Source organism: Schistocerca gregaria, chromosome 2 (genome assembly GCF_023897955.1).
Source record: "Schistocerca gregaria isolate iqSchGreg1 chromosome 2, iqSchGreg1.2, whole genome shotgun sequence".
Classification (NCBI taxonomy): Eukaryota; Metazoa; Arthropoda; class Insecta; order Orthoptera; family Acrididae; genus Schistocerca; species Schistocerca gregaria.
Window position 1 is genome coordinate 352,843,769 of NC_064921.1, and position 6,000 is coordinate 352,849,768.

The 6,000-nt window shown below is 38.7% G+C and overlaps 1 protein-coding gene across 15 annotated transcripts in view; it reads right to left on the reverse strand.

The window, feature by feature from the left end:
* LOC126337040 (E3 ubiquitin-protein ligase TRIP12) overlaps positions 1–1,768 on the reverse strand; it is a 215,765-nt gene extending 213,997 nt beyond the window's left edge. For 5 of the 15 annotated variants that reach the window (XM_050001352.1, XM_050001355.1, XM_050001353.1 and 2 more), the window contains exon 1: positions 1,406–1,768. The gene's annotated coding sequence lies outside the window, so the exon portion shown is untranslated. Of the gene's footprint in view, positions 1–806; positions 1,323–1,405 lie in introns of those variants that run through there. The other 10 variants (XM_050001360.1, XM_050001358.1, XM_050001357.1 and 7 more) reach the window with 6 other exon arrangements.
* Between the last annotated feature and the right edge of the window lie 4,232 nt (positions 1,769–6,000).

Here is a 6,000-nt window from a genome sequence, read left to right on the forward strand (position 1 = left end):
TATATTCTTCCCTTAATATACTGACAGCTGTGTGCACTCGTACTTGTTCCCACTTTGTTCGTCAGAAAATAAACTACTGCATTTACTGAGAACAACTGATAAGTTTTTTTTTCTATTCCATTTCAGTACTTAATAAAACTAAAGACAATTTCAATTTCATTGGTCCTGATAATACAGTAATTACTGGACGTACCATCCAATACTAACAAGCAGTGTAAAAATCACAGAAACATTATGAGTTTACCTTGCACAAAAAAAGTTTTGACGGCCTACGGCTTGAAAGTGACGTAATATGTACATATTTCGTGATTACATTTGGAAGAGTAATTCCACTGACGTCTTTCAATAAAGACGCACGATTCAACATTTAGAAGCAAATTATACTATCTGCAGTTGTTTAGTTGGACATATATACGACCTTCGGATCATCTGTTCTTAGTTTCATCACCTTTCAATGCTAGATAGACCACGACCATTGTAACTCATTAATCCAACTAGAACTAAATAAAACCATATCCGCGGCATATATGTTGTCACGCTGAACCTATCAACAAAGATGTTTAAATATCGAATTACGTCTTGTACAGTAAGCTGTGTCAACAGACACACAGGTTGGTTATGTACCTTTTTTCCGCTCTTCCAAAGTGACTAATACACGAACATTCAAAACGTATTTTACACTGACGACGCAGCTTGTTTAATGACATTAACTTCCATTTGGGCCGCATTTTTTATGGAATAAAAGCTGTGAATTACTGGAACTTTATATTTCGGATAAGATCAAATTACAACATCCGTTTGCCTACCTTAAACACATAAGTTGCTTATTAAAGGTGAAATTCAATCGCAAGCGATGAGCATAATTACATGTCGCCCATGTCACTGGAATCATGACTAAGCTAGAGGCCTATGATTTACAGCAAATCGTAGAAGCAACACTGAAATGTCACGACGGAGAAGCGAGACAATAACCAAATCCACAATTCTCGAAATAGTCTTACAAGTTCGTCCAGGTACTGCTGTTTGTCCCACACATAATACAAATGTGCACGATACCAACCAAAAGTTTAAAAATGAAACACGAGAATGCTAACAATCCGTTCTCTTTATTCGTGTTAATTTATTTTATCACTCGTGAAACAGAATCGATTGTACGGAAAATTACCGCAATAACTTTTCTTTTCACTCGAATTCGACACTTCCAAATAAAATTTGAAACGGAAACAAATCCGAAATTCACTGACCGCAAAAAAATCTCTACAGTAATGGATCTTCTGCAAGAAAAACAACAGCTCAAAGTCAAGGACCACCATTGTGAACTTGGGTTTCCATTCGCCAAGGACTACAGGGATAAAATTATTAGTATGTACAGCAGAATAAATAAACCATTGCAGATTAACCGTACCTCCTTCTGCAGTCCGAATCAGCAGCATTAATTTTTCCGTATAGGACTGGCTACTGCAAATGCCAAACTGAATCGCCAGTCTCATCAACATCTCTCTCCCTTCTATCGTATGCTTCAGAATTGCACTGATTATGACAAATTCTTACGGCTTCGTAATGGATCCATGCTCTCTCTAATATAGTTCCATCATATTTTACAATTAAGAAAAAAAATCGTCCATGTATGGTTACAGTACGATAGTACAACACACAGCCATATTACAAACACTTCCCTTCAACGAGACAAAGCAATAAAGCTATGTCTCACAAATAACATAGCTCCACAGCTGTTCATGCCCTATCAATACGCACCAAACATGTTTCTCAGCTGCTTGTGACATCGATATTCACAGTCGACATGAAATGTCAAGAAAACTCAAAAACATTAACACACAAGGGCACAAACTTTGTTTCAGTTTACAGATTTTGTGAACATAATTTAATTTTAGTCGCGTAGTAAAAAGCTAAACTCTTTTGCCTATACTTCAGCAGCTGATGATATTCCTGTTTTAGAGATAATCGACCGTTATCGATAGAGAATTAGCAATAGGACAACAAACAAACCCGCGAGTAACAAAATAGGATCATTGATCATAATTCAAGACAAGACAGTTATCGTTTACGGTAAATTAATGTAACTAGCGTCCTAGCGGTCTGTGAATGCGTGTGTGTGGTTGAGGGCGCTCTTAGTTGTCGTAGCGGCGTGTATTATGGTAAAAGTTTCTTCACAGGTGTCAAAACTATCGTCCGCTTTAGTAACGCATATTTTGAGGAAATAATAGTCTCACCAGCTGTGAAAAATGAGTTTTTCATTCATCCGCTCAACATCGGCTGCGTTGTATTGAGCATCTAGGAACCATACCTAAGGGAAAAAATCAAAGGCAATTACTTTTAAGTTTTGTGTATTATACGAACCCAAAGCAAATGTTTAGTCTTGCAGATATGGATATCAGCACGCTGCAAATTGTGAAGGCAGTTTAACAATACTTTTCGAATAACCAAGTAGTCAATTTTACCTACTAGAAAAAATAATAAAAGCAGAGTTAGGAGAAGCAACTCTTGACGTCAAGACCCATAATACACAATGACGACGCGCCGAAGATGGTTGAAGGACAATAAAGAGCGCAAAGTACATCAATGACGTCATCTAGCCCATATTGTTGAAGTCATGCGTCGGAGAGCTTGTGTTTACAGCTGCTTTATTTTCATGCACACGCGTTTCACTTTTACCAATTCACGCTTCAAGATCGGACTATTCATCATCTTCCCATACTAACAATAGCACCAGATTACTTAGATAAAGCAGAGTAGGGGTTTGATAAAAAAATGTTATACAAACAAATAATAATAATAATGATGATGATTATAAAACGTCCAATATTCCACATAACACCTTCACTTTATTATTTTTCTTCTTTTTTCCTTTCTAGAGACACTCTCCCCTCAAGCTATGCATAGCACAATACTAACACCTCTTCCTCTTTCTGAGCTCAACATCTCACTCATTATGAAGGGATGCTGACTCAGTTTTTCAGGATAGCAAATGGGAACTTGCAGTACAGAAAATGGCCCAAGGATCACCTGTGTGTGTGTGTGTGTGTGTGTGTGTGTGTGTGTGTGTGTGTGTGTGTGTGTGTGTATGTAGTGAGTGAAGTGTTATGAAACAATGTGTGTATAGTGTGTGCAGTGACTGATAGTGAAATATGAGTGAATAGTGTGGCATTACATTATTTAATGAGTTATTTGTAAATAAATTATTGTATACCAGGAGTAAAATCTAATGATTGTCTCTAACTAGAAGTCTGTAAATATATGTGTATACGAATTAGCTTATTGTAAATTGATCTAAGCTTGTAAATACTTTGACATGTCCTATATCCTTGTAAAAAGAGATCTACGGATGAATAAAACTACTACTACTACTAGACCAATCTGTATAGGGATTCGTGAGGAGAATGTAGGACGTGACGGGTTTGTGTCGGGCTAGGCTACTATTCCCAGCAATTTTGTTCTGTTGCAACAAGAACCCCAAAACGACACATATGCATATTATTTATAATTATTCCTTCTACCCACAAATGCGAGACTCTATTGTAAATAGGACAGCAATGCTGAAGTTATTGTCCAAAACAATGTGACTGAAATTATTACCCATAGTAATATGATCCTCTGACTACGCTCATATCAGATTAGAATCTGTATGGGATACTGTAAAAAGTGAAACTTGGAAGATACACGAAGAGCTGGAAATTTAACTTGTAAATGCAGTTGGATATAAATATTGGCTAAAAGACATGCCAAATAACATGAAATTAATGTATAAACTCTTCCCAAGCACTTACCTTAAATTTAACACACCAGGGTAAACTTAGGTTTTTGACAGTTACATTCAGCATGACGTTGGTTCCAATTAGTGAGGAGGAAGAAATAAAGGTGATTAAAAGCCTCAAATGCAGAATGTTAGCTGGTGTAGGTGATTTACCAGTCTCACTTATATAACCTATACTGCTTCACAAATCCCCAGGCCCTTGGCTCACAGTGTTAATTTATCATTCACTGAAGCAGTGTTCCCCCAAAGATTAAAATGATTGAAAGTGGTACGTTTTTTGAAGAGTGAGAATAGGAGTATAGCTGAAAATTACTGACCAATTTCACACCTCTTGGCATTCTCAAAATTGATTGAGAGATTAATGAAGCAATGAATTACCAAGTGTGTAGATGACCACAGCATACTGAATAATAAGAAACATGGATTTTGAGTAGGTAGATGTACATAAGCAGTGATAACATCCTTAAGTCCTTAGATTCGTGGTTCCATGCCAGTAGCCTGATCATAAATGTAGTGAAAACAAACTACATACAATTTGGGAAGATGAATCGAAACCAAGATCTCCATCTGGTACTGGGCAGGAATGAGTTAGAAAGGGTGCAGTTACAAAACTGTTAGGAATGTATGTTGACCAAGACCTAAACTGGAAAGATAATGTAACTAAACTCTCCTGGAGATTCAGTTCCGCGTGATTTTCCTCTGAAAATTGTTTCTACTGCTTGCTCCCCAGATGGCGCTAATGGCTTATTTTGGTTACTTCCACTCAAATCTTGTGATAGCTATTGTAGAGTGCACTGTTAAGCTCCTGCATAAAAAATGGTATTTGCTTAATGTACCCTCCTTGTATGTATAAAAATATTTGTTGATGACAAGAGCTAGACTTGGTGACCTGAAAATCAAGCCCGATTACCATAGTTATAATACTCGCAACTGTAAGACGCTCCATATATGCTGAAGTGCCAAAGAAAGAGGTATAGGCATGCATATTCAAATAGAGATATGTAATCAGTCAGAATATGACACAATGCCTATATAAGACAACAAGAGTCTGGTGCAGTTGTTAGATCAGTTACTGCTGCTACAATGGCGGGTTATCAAGATTTAAGTGAATTTGAACATGGTGTTATAGTCGGCACACGAAAGATGGGACACAGCATCTCCAAGATAGTGGTGATGTGGGGTTTTACGGTATGACCATTTCATGAGTGTACCATGAATATCAGGAATCCGGAAAAATATCAAATCTCTGACATTGCTGTGGCCAGAAAAAGATCATGCAAGATTGGGACCAACGTCAACTGAAGAGAATCATTCAACGAGACAGAAGTGCAACCCTTCCGCAAATTGCTGCAGACTTCAAAGCTAGGCCATCAACAAGTGTCAGTGTGTGAACCATTCAACGAAACATCATCAATATGGGCTTTCGGAGCCGAAGACCCACTTGTGCACCCTCGATGACTGAATGACACATAGCTTTACGCCTCGCCTGGCCCTGTCAACACTGACATTGGACTGTTGGTGACTGGAAACATGTTGCCTGGTTAGACAAGTCTCATTTCAAATTGTATTGAGTGGATGGATGTGTATGGGCATGGAGGCAACCTCATAGATCCATGGACCCTCCATGTCAGCAGGGGACTGTTCAGGCTAATCGATACTCTGTAATGGTGTGGGATGTGTGCAGGTGGAGTGATATGGGACATCTGATACATCTAGATATGTCTTTGACTGGTGACAACTACATAAGCATCATGTCTAGTCACCTGCATCCATTCATGTCCATTGTGCTCCCAATGGAATTGGACAATTCCAGCTGGAGAGTTCAACACCCAACACATCCAGAATTGCTACAGAGTGGCTCTAGGAACACCCTTCTGAGTGTAAACACTTGCACTGGCCACCAAACTCCACTAACATGACTATTATTGAGCATATCTGGGATGCCTTGCAACTTGCTGTTCAGAAGAGATCTCCATCCCCTCGTACTCTTACGGATTTATGGACAGCCCTGCAGGATTCATGGTGTCGATTCTCTCCAGCACTACTTCAGGCATTAGTCAAGTCCATGCCATGTCGTGTTGCGGCACTTCTGCATACTCGTGGGAGCCCTACATGATATTAGGCAGATGTACCAGTTTCTTTGGCTCTTCAGTGTAGAACAAGTGAGAATAGTCCATACTCAAAGACATGTGAGCCAACTTGGTGTCATTCTTTACAGTGCCCTGCCA